The sequence below is a fragment of the Microcaecilia unicolor genome, chromosome 8, assembly GCF_901765095.1.
Source record: "Microcaecilia unicolor chromosome 8, aMicUni1.1, whole genome shotgun sequence".
NCBI lineage: Eukaryota > Metazoa > Chordata > Amphibia > Gymnophiona > Siphonopidae > Microcaecilia > Microcaecilia unicolor.
In genome coordinates, this window is record NC_044038.1 from 222,434,421 (window position 1) to 222,450,918 (window position 16,498).

Consider the following 16,498-nt stretch of genomic DNA (forward strand, 5'->3'; position numbering starts at 1 on the left):
ACTCCACTCATTATTTTATATACCTCTATCATGTCTCCCCTCAGCCGTCTCTTCTCCAAGCTGAATAGCCCTAGCCTCCTTAGTCTTTCTTCATAGGGAAGTCGTCCCATCCCCGCTATCATTTTAGTCGCCCTTCGCTGCACCTTTTCCAATTCTACTATATCTTTCTTGAGATGCGCCAACCAGAATTGAACACAATACTCAAGGTGCGGTCGCACCATGGAGCGATACAACGGCATTATAACATCCTCACACCTGTTTTCCATACCTTTCCTAATAATACCCAACATTCTATTCGCTTTCCTAGCCGCAGCAGCACACTGAGCAGAAGGTTTCAGTGTGTTATCGACGACGACACCCAGATCCCTTTCTTGGTCCGTAACTCCTAACGTGGAACCTTGCATGACGTAGCTATAATTCGGGTTCTGTAGAGAATTGCCTCCATAATGTCTCTTTTTAATGCTTAATAAGACCACAAATTACTTACAAATGAAGAAATGAATAATGCATATACCATAATATGTATACTGAGCAAAACGTTTCAGCAATAGGCAATGAACCATAACATTTCCCAGTAACCTGCCCTTCCAGTATTTGGCTTACAGTCCTGCTTTCCACTTGTCAATCCTAAGCAACAAAAGCTTGTAGAAATAGCTGGGTTTTCAGATCCTTTCTAAACATAGCAATCTTTCATCATCCTCATCTCCTGGACATGTGATTTCCAATTTCTGGGCACCACATATAAAGATGTTTTAGTCTCTGCACTCCTTAATCTTCATTCAGCAGACAGGTCTGTAATAATTGCTGTGGAGAGTGTTTGCATAACTCTGCACAGGAGGAACTAGGGGCAAAACCATTGCAGTGCTTTAAAAGCTAACGTCACTAACTTAAAATGATACCAGAATATAACTGGGAGCTAATGCTTTTCCTGTAGAGCATACACACCATTATTATGTTTGCAATGGAATGTGTCTCATTTGTAATAGCCACAGGCTAACCTGAGGTAAGCCACAATATTAAATATTCCCATAATATACAAAATGACCTCTATAATTCAAGTGCAGATGTCAGTTTTATTCAAGTAGTAACAGAGTAATTGGAGTGTATGAAAAACTGATTTTCATGTTAAGCGCTGAATCAACTATGATACCTAAATGTCAGATTTGTTAACAAGCGCTGATGTAATTTTTTTGTGAGCCAAATATAGTTGTCACTAGTGCAGACCCATGTATGCACGCATCCATAGCTTCCTCTCATTTGCCGTGCCAGGAATTGCCAGCGCAGCTTAGTAAGAGTGCGCACTCTCTCTCTCAAAAAGAAAATAAAATAGAAAGTTTAAATTATGCTTAAATGACCTGTCCTTGACTTTTTACAGGCAACTCTCAACACCTAATCTGCAAAGTACTCACTAAAAGCTTTATGAAACAAATGTGTCAGTGCTAAAAGAATCTCATCCCTATTTTTTTAGAATTCATAACATAAGTAGGTAATTCAGAGCGATTTACAATTTCAGATACTAAAGGCAAGAAATTAGAATAATAAAGAGGAAAGAGAAGATTAGAAATCGGCGCTGTCACACATCAGACCATTCCCCCCACCCAAAAATCAGGCAGCAACCCAACACCTAGGTTCCAAATGCTTGACGATATAGATTAGGTTTTAAGTTTAACCTTAAATTCATCAAGAGATTGTATCAAATGCAAATCCAAGGGGAGGAAGTTCATAAAGTGGGTCCCTGAACACTAACAACTTCTTTCTAATAGTGGAAGAAAGAGTGACAGTGGGGGTATCTGAAGCAGCCAACTTTCAGACGAGTGAGGCATCCGTGTTGGAGTGTAGGGCAAACTGGTCAAAGAAATTGGAGTTCCATGAGAGGGAGAGCCTTAAATACCAGTAGCAACAACTTTTATTCACTCTGTAGGAAACTGGAAGCCAGTGCTCAACCCATAGGAAAGGAGTGATATATGCTCAGATACACAGTAGATACACAGCCACGTTTTGCACCAAATGCAAATGCTGCATAGGAGAGCCTTACAGTAGTCTAATGTAGAGAGTTTCAGGGCATGCACAAGTACCCTGAGGGCCAAGTCTGTAAATAGGCGGCGGACAGTACAGCTTTCTCAATTTTGAAAAAGCAACTCTTCACAGTTTGTGTAATATAATGGCTAAAAGACAGTGAACTGCCCACCATCACCCCCAAGTTGTAATCTTAGAAAGAATGTATAAGTCAGAACTGAGATGTCGGTTTCCACTAGTATCTTTAGAAAAGGGTCTGCCAATATAGATTCTTTTCTATAATACATACAGGAATAGACATATATGTACCGGCTATGTGCAGTTACAAGTTCAAATAAATTTGAAACACTTTTAGCTGTAGCATATTCATGTTCATTTTCAATACATAATGAAATCAACAATAACACTTCCCCTTTCATAGCAATATTGTGAAAGTCTTCATCGCTCTCTATTCTTGCGCTTGTGAGGGAAGTTTTTATATCGCACCAGTGTAAAGAGATGTTCCATTCCCTCTTTGCAGATTAACCCACTCAGGAGCAAATCAGATCAGAGATATTCCTGCAGAGTATCAGTTTTCTGAGAGCAATGTCACTGAGCCACGGTTCCAAAAATAATTACCACCTGGAAGGTGCTGTTTGTTTTCCTAGAGCCCTTTGTATATCAGAACCACCTCTGGTCCTGTCCAACAAAGCAGCCAGAGCTGCATCTTCCACTCTGTGCAGATGACACTTTTTCATGTGAAAACAGTGGCATCACAAATAGAGCAGCTGGAAATTCACCACTATGCCATCCTCATATAGTCGGTCATATATCATACAATCTTAGAACACGGTACTACAACACCATGCCAGTAGTCCAGAGAGTGTGTTTTATTACGGCTGCAGTATGATTATGGTTCTGTTTGATATACCACTTTTCTTGAACAAATATATTCACATTCTTTATCAATTAACGAAATAACTAACTTGCGCAAATCTCTGAAAACCTCTCTCTTCAACAAGGCCTACAACGAGAATCCATAGCTTAATTATAACACTGCACCACTTCACCCTTACTCTGAAATCATCTTTCCATAACTGTCTGCTTAATTCTTTGTTTTCTCACCCTTGTTCTTATTTGTAACACCAATTGTATCTGTTACCCTGGAATGGCAATGCCATAACAGGTCTCTGTAAGCCACATTGAGCCTGCAAATAGGTAGGGAAATGTGGGATACAAATGCAATAAATAATAATAATACATGATTAAACCAACAATACAACAATTTGGCTAACATTTTATTTGCTAGTTTCAATCTTATGATGTCTTCCCCTCTTCCACCTAGATGCACAGCACCTGCACTCAAGGCATATGATATGAAAGGGCTAGGCAGAGCTGATGTTCAATGGCACTGCCCAGTTAAATGCCACTGAATGTCAACACCCAGCCTGCAGACCACAATTTAAACAGGCAGGAGACACTCCTGCCCACTTAAATCGCTTTGAGTATTGACCAGCTAATGTTCATGAATTTATGTGCAGAAGGAAGGGATCCTCAGGAGCTTAGCCTAGAATGGGTGGCAGAGCTGGTGGTTGGGAGGCGGGGCTAGTGCTGGGCAGACATATACGGTCTGTGCTGGTGGTTGGGAGGCGGGACTAGTGCTGGGCAGACTTATACGGTCTGTGCCAGAGCCGGTGGTGGGAGGCAGGGATAGTGCTGGGCAGACTTATACGGTCTGTGCCAGAACTGGTGGTTGGGAGGCGGGGTTGGTGGTTGGGAGGCGGGGATAGTGCTGGGCAGACTTATACGGTCTGTGCCAGAGCTGGTGGTGGGAGACAGGGATAGTGCTGGGCAGACTTATACGGTCTGTGCCAGAACTGGTGGTTGGGAGGCGGGGTTGGTGGTTGGGAGGTGGGGCTAGTGCTGGGCAGACTTATATGGTCTGTGCTAGGGCTGGTGGTTGGGAGGTGGGACTAGTGCTGGGCAGACTTATACGGTCTGTGCCGGGGCTGGTGGTTGGGCGGCGAGGATAGTGCTGGGCAGACATATGGTCTGTGCCAGAGCCGGTGGTGGGAGGCAGGGATAGTGCTGGACAGACTTATACGGTCTGTGCCAGAGCTGGTGGTGGGAGGCGGGACTGGTAGTTGGGAGGTGGGGATAGTGCTGGGCAGACTTATAGGGTCTGTGCCAGAGCCGGTGGTGGGAGGCAGGGATAGTGCTGGACAGACTTATATGGTCTGTGCCAGAGCTGGTGGTGGGAGGCGGGACTGGTAGTTGGGAGGTGGGGATAGTGCTGGGCAGACTTATACGGTCTGTGCCGGGGCTGGTGGTTGGGCGGCGGGACTAGTGCTGGGCAGACTTATACGGTCTGTGCCAGAACTGGTGGTTGGGAGGCGGGGTTGGTGGTTGGGAGGCGGGGATGGGGCTGGCCAGACTTGTACGGTCTGTGCACTGAAGAGGACAGTACAAATAAAAAAGTAGCACATATGAATTTATCTTCTTGGGCAGACTGGATGGACCGTGCAGGTCTTTTGCTGCCGTCATCTACTATGTTACTATGAATGCAATATAAAATATGCATTCTTTTGGTATCGTCTGGACTTCCACTTGTTTTCAGGCACACACTATGGCACTTCTTGTTGCCATAATACTCCATTTAATCCGCCTTCCCCCCCTCCCCCCCTTAGTAAATTTGTGGCAGCAGCCCTAAAAGACATCATTTGACCCTCAAGAGCTGTCCTATTCCTTTATGCATCTCCCGTCCCACTTTCCAAAATTCCACCACCACCTTCTCACACTTCCACTATATGTGCCAGAAAGTTCCCTTTTCACCACATAGATTCCAGAGAAGGTTCGAAGCATCTGGGGAAAAGCTCTTTCAATTTGGAGGGAATGAGATATACCCTCTATAGAGGACCCTTTATAGACATTTTCCCAAGGATGGAGAAACTGTCAGATATTAGACGCTACTTTGCAAGGATGCTGAAGAATGGTCCAATTTAGAAAATTATTGGAAAGGAGTGGGGGAAGGAGGAAGGGATGGGTAGGGTTGGGGGTGGAGAATGCTGGTAGAGAGGAAAGGGACGGAGGTTTGAATCATTTGTGTTTTGGATGTTTGTACTTTTTATTCTGGCTGTGTTAAGCCTAAAGAACTAAACATTAAAAAAAAAAACCAACCGCCCCCCACATACTTGATTTTAATATGTTTGCCATTTTCAGGACACAGATTGTAGAAGTCTCCCTGGCACTGGCCTTATTTCCCAACCACAGGAGTTGCAGTTGAAGCCTGCTGCAGCCCATCCTGATTTGCCTTGGCCATTTTTGGGAAACAGACCGTAGAAGTCTGCCCATCACTGGCCTTACTTTCCAACTATTGGAGTTGCCTTCTGTGCAACTGCCCATTATAACACATAAACATCCATTAGATCTTTTAAGGTTTTTGTTTTGATACATTCTCTTTGTTTATACAACAGTTTTTGAATCCTCCATCTGGAGGGTATTCCAGGCATCCATCATATCTCCGTGCAAAAGTATATCCTGATGATATTCCTAACTTCTCTAGAAGCATAATGGATGCCGGCTAGTGTTAAAAAAAAAACCACAAAATTTGGAGGGGCATTAAATCCTGGATGCCAGTGTGCAATTTCTAGGTGTCATGGCAATTTGTGGGCTTGATTTGACCTTCAGTCTGCCCCATTATGGCAGTGGTTATGTTCTTGCAGTCTTCTTCACAATAAAGGACGGCTATTATCTCTTTCTTGAAGGCCCAGTGGGGCTTTTTTTGTCAGTGCTTATGTTCTTAACATTCAATATGTAGAGGGATCTCACTCATGCTGTACTTCAGGGCTTGACAAATCCAAGATCCATCAAGCCCAGTATGCTGTTTCCAACAGTGGCCTATCCAGGTCACAAATACCTGGCAAGATCCCAAAAGAAAAACAAAACAGATTTTATGCTGCTTATCCTAGAAATAAGCAGTGGATTTTCCCAAGTCCATCTTAATAATGGCTTATGGACTTTTTTTTTAAGGAAATTATCCAAACCCCTTTTAAATCCTGCTAAGCTAACTGCCTTTACCACATTCTCTGGCAATGAATTCCAAATTTTAATTACATGTTGAGGAGAAATATTTTCTGTGATTTGTTTTCAATTTACCGCTTAGTACCTTCATTGCATGTCCCCTAGTCCTTGTATTTTTGGCAAGAGTAAATGAGCAATTCACGGTCTACCCGTTCTACTCCACTCTGTATTTTATAAATGTCTATCATGTCTCTCCTCAGCCATCTCTTCTCAAAACTGAAGAGCCCTAGCCTCTTTAGCCTTTCCTTATAGGGAAAACTGACCTGTTCAAAAAAGCATACCACAAACAACCATCCTAATTACTAAATAATGAAACTGATCATGAACTAGACAAAACCGAACTTTTATCACTTGACTGACCTACCTCACTGATATTAACGAACAAGCACCGCCACTTTAATCCTATGATGGAAATGATTTCTCTATAATTGATGACCTAACCTATGATACAATCCAATCTATTACTCAGGAACCTATAGGCAATAACATAACGTATTCTTCTTTACCATGTTTGTATGCACCTTAATGCAATACCATTGTAACTCTGCTAACCGGAAATGGCAATCGCCACTATGGCAAACGTAAGCCACATTGAGCCTGCAAATTGATGGGAAAATGTGGGATACAAATGCTACAAATAAATAAAAAGTCATTCCATCCCCTTTATCATTTTAGTCACCCTTCTTTGTACCGTTTTCTAATTCCACTATATCTTTTTTTGAGATGCTGTGACCAGAATTGAAAGTATAGAACAGGAAAAGTTCTCTACGATGACGAATCACAGAAGGCAAAAGTAGAGACTAATAGACGATTCACCACTGGAGACGTGAGTCCAACAGTCTTTATTATATCAAAGATAACGACCCGACACAGGCCGTGTTTCGACGCTAAAAAGCGTCTGCATCAGGGGTCAATAAATACACCAAGTAGTGAATGCAAAGCGAAGAGTCCTACTTGTATGTGTGTTGTCAGCTCACTGATCACGTAGCACCAAACAGAATATGCTGGATACAAACTCAGAGCAAAATGATTTTTTAGCGTCGAAACACGGCCTGTGTCGGGTCGTTATCTTTGATATAATAAAGACTGTTGGACTCACGTCTCCAGTGGTGAATCGTCTATTAGTCTCTACTTTTGCCTTCTGTGACCAGAATTGCACACAATATTTGAAGCATGGTCGCACTACGCAGCGATACAAAGGCTTTATAATAATCACAGTGTTGTTCTCCATTCCTTTCCTAATAATTCATAATTTTCTATTTGCTTCTTAGTTGCCAGTGCAAACTGAGTAGAGGGTTTCAATGTATCATCAACTATGATGCAGTGCTTCTTTTCCTGGGCGGTGACTCCTAATGTGGAACCTTGTATCATTTAGCTGTAGTTTGGGTTCCTCTTTCCTATATGTATCAGTTTGCACTTTCTCACATTAATTGTCATCTGCCATTTGAATGACCAGTCTTGTAAGGTCCTCTTGCAATTTTTCACAATATTCTTGTGGTTTAACAACTCTAAATAACTCTGTGTAATCAACATCGTTTATTCCTATCTCTAGATCATTTATAAATATGTTAAAAAAAAAAAACAGTCCCAACACAGACCCCTGGGGAATCCCACTATCTACCCTTCTCCATTGAGAATACTGACCATTTAACTCTAGTCTCTCGTTTTAACCAGTTCTTAATCCAGAATAGGATATTGCCTCCTATCCCATCACTTTTTCTAATTTTCCTCAGGAATCTTTCATGAGGTACTTTGGTCAAATGCCTTTTGGAAGTCCAGATACACAATAGCAACCAGCTCGCCTTTATCTACATGGTTGCTCACCCCTTCACAGAAATGTAGCAGATTGGTGAGGCAAGAGTTCCCTTGGCTAAATCCATATTGGCTTTGTCCTATTAATCCATGCCTATATATATACTCGGTAATTTTGTTCTGTATAATGGCTTCTACCATGTTTTCCCCATGTGGATAACTGTGAGGTCCTGTGATATGTACTGGCACAATTTGCAGCTTGGTGTATTACAAGGAATTCTGCTAGAAGCCTGCTTTATGTTAATTTTTGTTTCATATTCGGTGATTGTCAGAAGTCCCATTATTTTATGCTCCTAAAGTAGTGGTCATAGAAACCAGCTCGGCGGGAGCTTGAGCACCCCCAATATTGAACAAATTCTTTCACAGTGACCAACGAGGGACAGTTTGTTCTGATTTAGCACTCCCAGTCATTTTGAAAAGTTGACTTCTATGGTAGTGGTTGTAGGTCTTCTGTTCTTTGTTTTTTTCCAGCTTTGGGTTGTATGGCCCTATAAGGAGTCTCTCCGTGGGTGATTGATTGGTGGTTGAAAGATTGACAGGACTTTTGAGACGCTCATCCCTGATCTGACAATGCAGTGTAAATCACATACAAAATGAAATAAGGTTGAATCGATGCAAACAAAAAGGGACATTCTGCAGAGTATCAATTTTGGACAGCAATATTGGTGAACAACTATTCCAAAAGATATACCACTTGGAAGATGCTTTTTGTATATCAGAATGCCTCTGGCCCTACTGGTTTTATTTTTGCCCTGCCCCCGCCCTTAATATAATATTTTTCCACTCCTAGTACTGTGGTGTTTTGCCAGAGATGTGATTGACTGATCACAAGTAGAGGACAACATCTTTACATGAGACTGAACAAAGTCAGATGAAGCCCTGGACAATATCTTCACATGAGACTGAACAAAGTCAGATGAAGCCCTGGACAACATCTTCACATGAGACTGAACAAAGTCAGATGAAGCCTGTTAATACTTATAATTTCTATAGCGCTGCGAGACCCCACAATGCTGTACAGAGGCACATAAGAGATGGTGTGCCCCTAAAACACATAAACACCACAAAATAGGAAGCTATTTTTTGGTAGAAAGCATGGTTAAAATCGATAAGGCTATGATGAGGAAGAGCTAGGGTTAAAGACTTTATAAAAACATTCACAAAAATGGGATTTATGTTGAGAAAGGGAGCACAAGAATCGGGTAAGCCTGTTCCAGTTACCAGATGAAAAGCACTTAGCGGGAGCTGTTGATACAGGAGAAGGGTACTGTTGAGCAACTAGGGGTAGACCTTTGATCCCTGCCATAGCCATGATTTCAGACTTCCTCTGTGATTTCTAAACTTTAAAATTCACTGCTGCCTTCCAAGTGTGAATTATTGCCTTTCTATTGAAGGAACAATGTGTTCCTGAAGGGGAAAGCTTACTTAATGTTTGTGTATAATATTTTCAGTGGTAATTTTTTTTTTAATTCATAACTTCTCAGAGGCTCTTCGAGGACAGTTTTTGAAAGCGAGATAAACCCTTTAAGAGGTTAGCATATCCTCATTGTACAGCCCATGCCTAGAACTTGTTTCTCAACCCAAGGTTCAGTCTTGAACAGCGGGAAACCATTTTCAAACCTATGTGTGAGAGATTTTGTGTAGACAAATCCTATAATTTGTTCTGCTCAGCATTTTCACATCTCTGTATTGTACTGAGACCCCTACTTGTTATCAAAATGTTTTTTCTTACTCTGTGGTTTTACAGGTTTTTTTTTAATTAGATTCTGAATCTACAGCCAGGTAGTGTAATTATGGACTACTGTTAGAAGCTATAATTAGTGTTGTTTGCATTTCTATATCGATTTTCATTCAAGCAGGTATTTAACACATTTCAATTATATTATGATAATATGTTGGGAACCGTTTCTTACTTGGCAGTACATTTTATTTTTGCAAGGTGCTGGCAATGGCTTTCAGAAAGTTGAAAAGGGGCACAGTATTACCACAGCTTAGTAAAAAGATCGCATAATGCACTTCACTATAATATTACACAAATCATGCATGTGACCATGGTCAAATCCCTGCAATAAATGCAACAATCAAATTAGTGCTCAAATCAAATAAAAAAAAACACATCAGAAAAAAAAAGAAAATTTTGGTCAGACATGGTAACTGGTCATTCTTCATTCTGCCATATTAGTATAATTGATGAAAAATGCTGAGCCTATACATTCTTAAAAAGCCAATCAAAAAATGCAAATACATCATGTAATGCCAGCTTACCAATAATAATGTTGATTATGAATCGCTTCTGCATTTGCTGGCTCCAATCTCAATATGGCTGTTGCTGAAGGTCTTGGCAGCCATTTTGACAGTGGAGAAGGCAGGGGCAGGAACAACTGGGGGTCACTTCTGCCCCAGTTGAGACACTAGACCAGCGAGCTCCTAAGGTAGGCCCAAGGAGGGCCCAGTGGTGTTGGGAAGGCAGTGTTGCTTTTGGTCGAAGGGGGGCAGAGAGTGGGCAGCGGTTTTGGTCGGAGAGTGGAGGGAGTTTGTTTTAGTTGAAAATGCACCACTATTGTCGACTGAAACTAAAACCTGGCTGAATTAGAATTGTGGACCAATTTCGATGCCAAAATTGAAACCGAAATTTGGTCAATCTCTACAGGAAACCTCATCTTCCATTCCATACTTTCCACTATTCCAGAACCTGTGGGATAGCTTTGTCTATCAACCAGCAGGTGGAGATAGAAAATACTGAGGAGCTGGACTGAATGCTGGAGAGATATATCTCAACTGTTTTCAGTTCTCTTATCTTCAGCAAGTGGAAGGACATGTTTTTCAGCCTCTGGTTCTAATTGATTTGCTTCTGGTCCAGTTGGTCAGCTGGTCCCCAGTTGAGCTTTACAGGTGGCTTGAGTCTGCAGAGTCATATCTGGAGGTTTTCAGATCCCTGTCTGTGGTGCCCCGTGAATTTGCATCTTCCCTCCCTTCAGCTCTCCTCTTTTCCAGCACAACTACCTTTATAACAACCAACCAAACCAACAAACAAAAACACCCAGAAAGGAGAAGGAAAGAGGTTTGCTGGAGAGTATGGGACAGAGTTTCTTTCTGTTTTGTGGTAAGACTTGTGGAGGATGTGAGCTTGGGGGGGAGCAGACAGCAGTGGTAAGTCCAATTAAAGTTTGACTTGGAACTGCTTGGAGGGCTGCAAGTTCTACTTGGTGCAGGGATTGTGACTCTCTGCTTGGGACATGTTATGCTGTGCTAGTGACAGGGTGAATGGTGACTCCTGCGGAGCCAGTTAAAAGGTGTTTCTGCTGTGGAGCCCACCGGCCAGCATTGGGGCGTTGCAGTGAGGCGGGACCCACAGCCATCTGATGGTGATGGCGGCCTCCCTCATGAGTTGGGCAGAGAAAAATCTTCTTTGCCTGTCGGTAGCTCACATCACTGGGTCCTTGAAATGTGGAGGTGGACTTTCTCAGCAGTCACTCCATGGACCTGAGAGAATGGGAACTATCCAGTCAGGGTTTTCTGCTGATAGTGGACAGGTACAGTTCTCCGCTTCTGGCCTTGATGACTATGAAAACAAATGCCAAAGTGCCCAAGTTCCTTAGCTGTTAGAAAGAACTGGACTCGATGGGAATCGATGCCCTACTGCAGCCCTGACCAGAGACACATCTCGCCTTGGCCCATGATCGCAATGTACTGGGGTCAATAATTCTTGTAGCCCTAGATTGGCCACTGGTGCCGTGGTATGCAGACCTGATTTGACTGCTGGATGGGGGGAGTCCTCTCCATCTTCCACAGGTACATGGCCTACTGAAGCAAAGTCCAGTGCTCTTGGAGGATCCATGCCCCTATGATCTTATGGCTTGGACATTGAAAAGGCTCAAGTGAGACAAAAAGGTTATTCTGATTGGGTCATTGCTGCCTTTCTTCAGGCTTAGAAACATTCTACATCCATGGTACATGTGAGGGCTGGTCTGAACACGGACTTTCTCCCTTCTCTGCTCAGATCACAAACATCCTAGCATTTCTCCAGGCAGGTCTTCAGAAAGGACTGGCATTGGGTTCTCTAAAAAGTTCAGGTTGCAGCTTTGGCCTGTTTCAGGGGCCGACTACAGAAGATGTCTCTTGTAGCGAGCGGGTCACTGCAGCCTCCTTTTCCTACACTGTGTCTAGAGTGGAACATTAGGCCTTTGGGCTCTTCAAAAGCCTCCTTGAAAGATCTTGTGCTAAAGACAGCATTCTTGTCTGTTGCTTCAGCATGTATGGTTTCGGAGCTTCAGACAGGATCCCTTTTGTTTGCTTTTTGGAGGCTGGGGGTCTTCCTGTGCACAGTTCCTTCCTTTGTTCCGTAAATGGTACCCACATAGCACTTCATCTCAACCAAACTGTGGAGCTTCTGGCCTTTCACAGAGAGGCCAGAGAGGCTCAGTATTCTTCCTTGAAGTTTCTCAATGAGCATAGAGTCTTCATTAGATATCTGAAGTCACAAATGAGTTTTGCAACTTGGACAGACTGTGCTTTTTGGTAAACAGAGGCCTGGCCTTTTGGCTTCCAAGCCCACAATTTATTTATTTATTATATTTGTATCCCACACTTTCCCACTAAAAGCAGGCTCAATGCGGCTTACATAGTAATAGGTAACACAGAATTTTGTTATGTAAAGTAGGAAATTGCAAGATGGCTGAAGGAGACTATCGTGTCAGCTTGTTTGATTGCAAGGAAGGGGGCTCCTCAGGCTTTGCTGGCTCATTCTATGAGGTGTACAGCGACATCCTAGGCGGAGACTATGTTACTGTCTCTGGCAGGTATTTGCAAGGCAGCAACGTGGTCGACACTTTATACTTTTGCCAAGCACCTCAAGGTGGACGTTGTGGCTCGCTCGTGAGCCAGTTTGGTCCTCAGGGCAGCAGCCAAGGTCCTACCCATTCTAAGGATTGCTTTTGAACATCCCACAGGTTCTGGAATAGTGCGAAGCTACATAATGGAAAGAGAAATTTAGGTCTTACCTGATCATTTTCTTTCCATTTATCCCACTATTACAGAGGCCTGCCCGAGGTTTCTGAGATGTTTAGTCAGTGCGAAGTAGTGGATCAAGTAATGACTGTCACCTTGCATGATGCTTCCTGCATATCTCTTGTTCTACTACTACTACAAATCATTTCTATAGCACTACTGCAAGATGTCCAGAAATGAGAGAGGTCCGCATATGTTTGCTCATCTGGTTAGTGTTAGATTAGCGAGTTGGTTAAGGTTGTTGTGTGTTTTCTGATTTTCTCTTTACTGCTTGTCTACGTAAATACTGAGGAGCTGGCCTGGATGCCAAGAGAGAGATGTTATTCCTTACTTCCACAAACCCTGCAGTTCTGTGGGTTTAGTTTTTGGGTTTTTTTACTTTGCATGCCATCCCCTCATCCCTTTCTTTCTACCCTCTCATTCCGGAATAGATCTGAGTCATGAGCTTGAATTGGAAAGGCAAGTATTTAATGTTAATGTAAAATTTGGTAGATGAAAACCAAATACCGTATTTTTCGGACTATAAGACGCACCGGACCATAAGACGCACCTAGGTTTTAGAGGAGGGAAATAGGAAAAAAAAAATTTTCCTTTTTCCCTCCTCTAAAACCTAGGTGCTCCGGTGCGTCTTGTCCGAGTTTTGGATCGCCCTCCCCTACTTACGTGACACGATGTTCCCTGGTGGTCTAGTGACGTCGGGGCAGGAAAGAGCCCCCTGTTTCCTGCCCAGCGCGCTGCTCTCCGTGCTCCTGACTGCTTCCTGACGGTCTCGGCGAGATTCAAAATGGCCGCCGAGATTTTGAATCTCGCCGAGACCGTCAGGAAGCAGTCAGGAGCACGGAGAGCAGCGCGCTGGGCAGGAAAGAGGGGGCTCTTTCCTGCCCCGACGTCACTAGACCACCAGGGAACATTGCGTCACGTAAGTAGGGGAGGGCGATCCAAAACTCGCTACCTTCGGACTATAAGACGCACCCCCCATTTTCCTCCCAAATTTTGGGGGAAAAAAGTGCGTCTTATAGTCCGAAAAATACGGTAATTCTTGGATGGAAATGTTAGTCTGCCATGGTCTGTTATGCTCATTTTAATAAACCAAGTCTGTCACTTACAGAATTCCCTGTCTTTTTTTTTTTTTTTTTACCTCAAATTTAAATGATGAGCAGGAGAAAATGATGAAGGTAGTTTATAAATATATTTTAAATCAGATTCCACATTCCCTCCAAGAACTCAACAGCTTAGTTTCCTGACCAGAAAATATGGTCACCCCAGTGTTTAGTAATAATGTTTGCAGTTTCTAGGCTTGTACCATAAACATATGCTGGCAGGCGTAGGAGCTTGCCTTGGCAGAAAGTAAACATTTCTCTTTCCAGCTTTGTCAGAGTCTGTTAGATGCTATAAAATAATTGGGACCTGATTCGCTATGGCTTTGGTCCCATTCTATGTCTATGGGGAAAAAGCTTAGTAGATCAGACCCTTAGGGCAAATCTAGTTGTTCACCTAGACTGATGGAGAGTTGCAATTTAGAATAAATTCCAAGTTTGGTTGATTTAAGTTATTAAAATGTTTGTTATACAATATGGGGATGTATAAAGGTAAAGAGTCATAGATTTGATATGTTTTTCTGTGGGACAATCAAAGTGGTTTGCAGGTACAGGAAGCTTGGAGAGTGTTACAGATATAATTATTGCAATAAATATTGATTACAGACAAAAAAGAATAAATCCATATGTTACCTCTTACAGGAGTTCTGAAGAAGAGACAGGGAGAGCAGCCAGAACAATTCATTTTCATGTTGTTTTCCATGTCATTTAGTGTTGTGTTTCCCAAGTCCAGTCCTGGAGTACCCCCTTGCCAGTCAGGTTTTCAGGATATCCACAATGAATATGCATGAACTTGATTTGCATATACTGCCTCCATTATATGCAAATCTTTCATGCATATTCATTGTGGATATCCTGAAAACCTGACTGGCAAGGGTACTCCAGGACCAGACTTGGGAAACACTGATTTAGGGCACTGGTTCTCAAATTTGTCCTGGGTATTAGATTGTAAGCTCTTTGAGCAGGGACTGTCTTTCTTCTATGTTTGTGCAGTGCTGCGTATGCCTTGTAGCGCTATAGAAATGCTAAATAGTAGTAGTAGTAGTAGTAGTAGTAGAGATCACCAGCCAGTTGGGTTTTTCTGAATATTCCTATATGCATAAGGCAGATTTACATGCTTGTCATCTCCATTATATACAGATCTCTCTCAATGCGTATTCGTTGGGATATCCTAAAAATCTGACTCGCCAGGACGGGTTTGAGAACCACTGGTTTAGGGTAATGTTTGATTTGTTCAGTGGTCTTTTTACCATTAGTTATATTCCTTCCTCCATGGTGGTAGGTCTTCTTTGGTTCTCTCTTCCTCAGCAACCCATTTTGCTTTCTCCTCCTATTCACTGTTCTGTGGTGTCCCCCAGTCTTTAGCTTCACTACTTTTCAACATTTTCTTGAGCTCATTTTGCTACCTTAATACAAGATCATGGCATCGGTGTCTTACTATACTGATTGTCACGAAACGCCTAGCCCACCCGCCTGAAGTTACCCCGCAGCCACTCAGAGGGTCTATCCCCAGCACAGCTGAGGTCTGCCTGTACCTGCTGCTTGTGCTGTACACCAGCACCCTCCTCCCACCGACTGGGTCACAACCGACTCTGGGCGAGTCTCCTGCTCTGGAATTATCCCCAGTGATTTCTAGGTTACTGGGGCCACAGTCCCAGTGGTCTCATAGTTCCCAGAAAGCACTCAGAGACCCAACACACAAACCACCAGGATTCTTTATCAGTCCAGACATGCAGAGGCAATAAACTGAAAAGGAATGTTTATTGTCTTTAAAAATTAAACAATGAACCAAAAGATGTGCAGTTGGCAAACAATAACAGGTAACTTAGTGCTTGCGAAGGTCCTGCATTAAAACATATTAAGCTCATTTCCTAACGTGTTTTAGTTTTAAGGGGAGGGGAAAAGGGGCAATGCATCTTTTGCCTATTAAACCAAGCTGAATATTAGCCTCTGTACTTTCATGCATGTTTAAATTTTTCAATGCTCTGTATTGTAGCACCGTATACTTGGTGATACTAATTACTGGGAAAGGTCCAACTTAACGAGCTTTTTAGTTTCTGTAAGCAGTAAGAGTAAATGATGCAAAACTGACCTTGAACATCACAATCCCAGTGCTTGTAGTTGAACTCTCGGCACACTGTCTACATAGTTTCATAGGTGCCAAAATTTCAGAATGATTATGGGTGCCAAACACAATACAAATTATCCCTCCCTGGACACAGTGAAGGAACTCATTCAATGTTGTGGGTGCTTTGCACCCACAGAGCTGATTCCTGTACCTAGCTTCTGGATGGAATATGGTGCCACCGACAATTGCTTAGATATTCCTCTAGGTAAATCAAGTTGCCTCTTCAGATAATTGATATGGAGAGTAGTGAGGGGGAGCATCCTACCTGAAATGCAGGCTCTACAGATTCTTGACTGACACCAGCATGAGAATAACGCAGTGGCGTAGCCAAGGGTGGGCCCAGGTAGGCCCAGGCCCACCCAGTGGCAGCACACCTATG

General features: G+C 42.8%; 1 protein-coding gene across 3 annotated transcripts in view; it reads left to right on the forward strand.

Annotated features, from left to right (window-relative positions):
* LOC115475816 (cAMP-dependent protein kinase inhibitor gamma-like) overlaps positions 1 to 16,498 on the forward strand; it is a 90,563-nt gene that overhangs the window by 50,138 nt on the left and 23,927 nt on the right. The gene's annotated exons all lie outside the window — the stretch shown is intronic.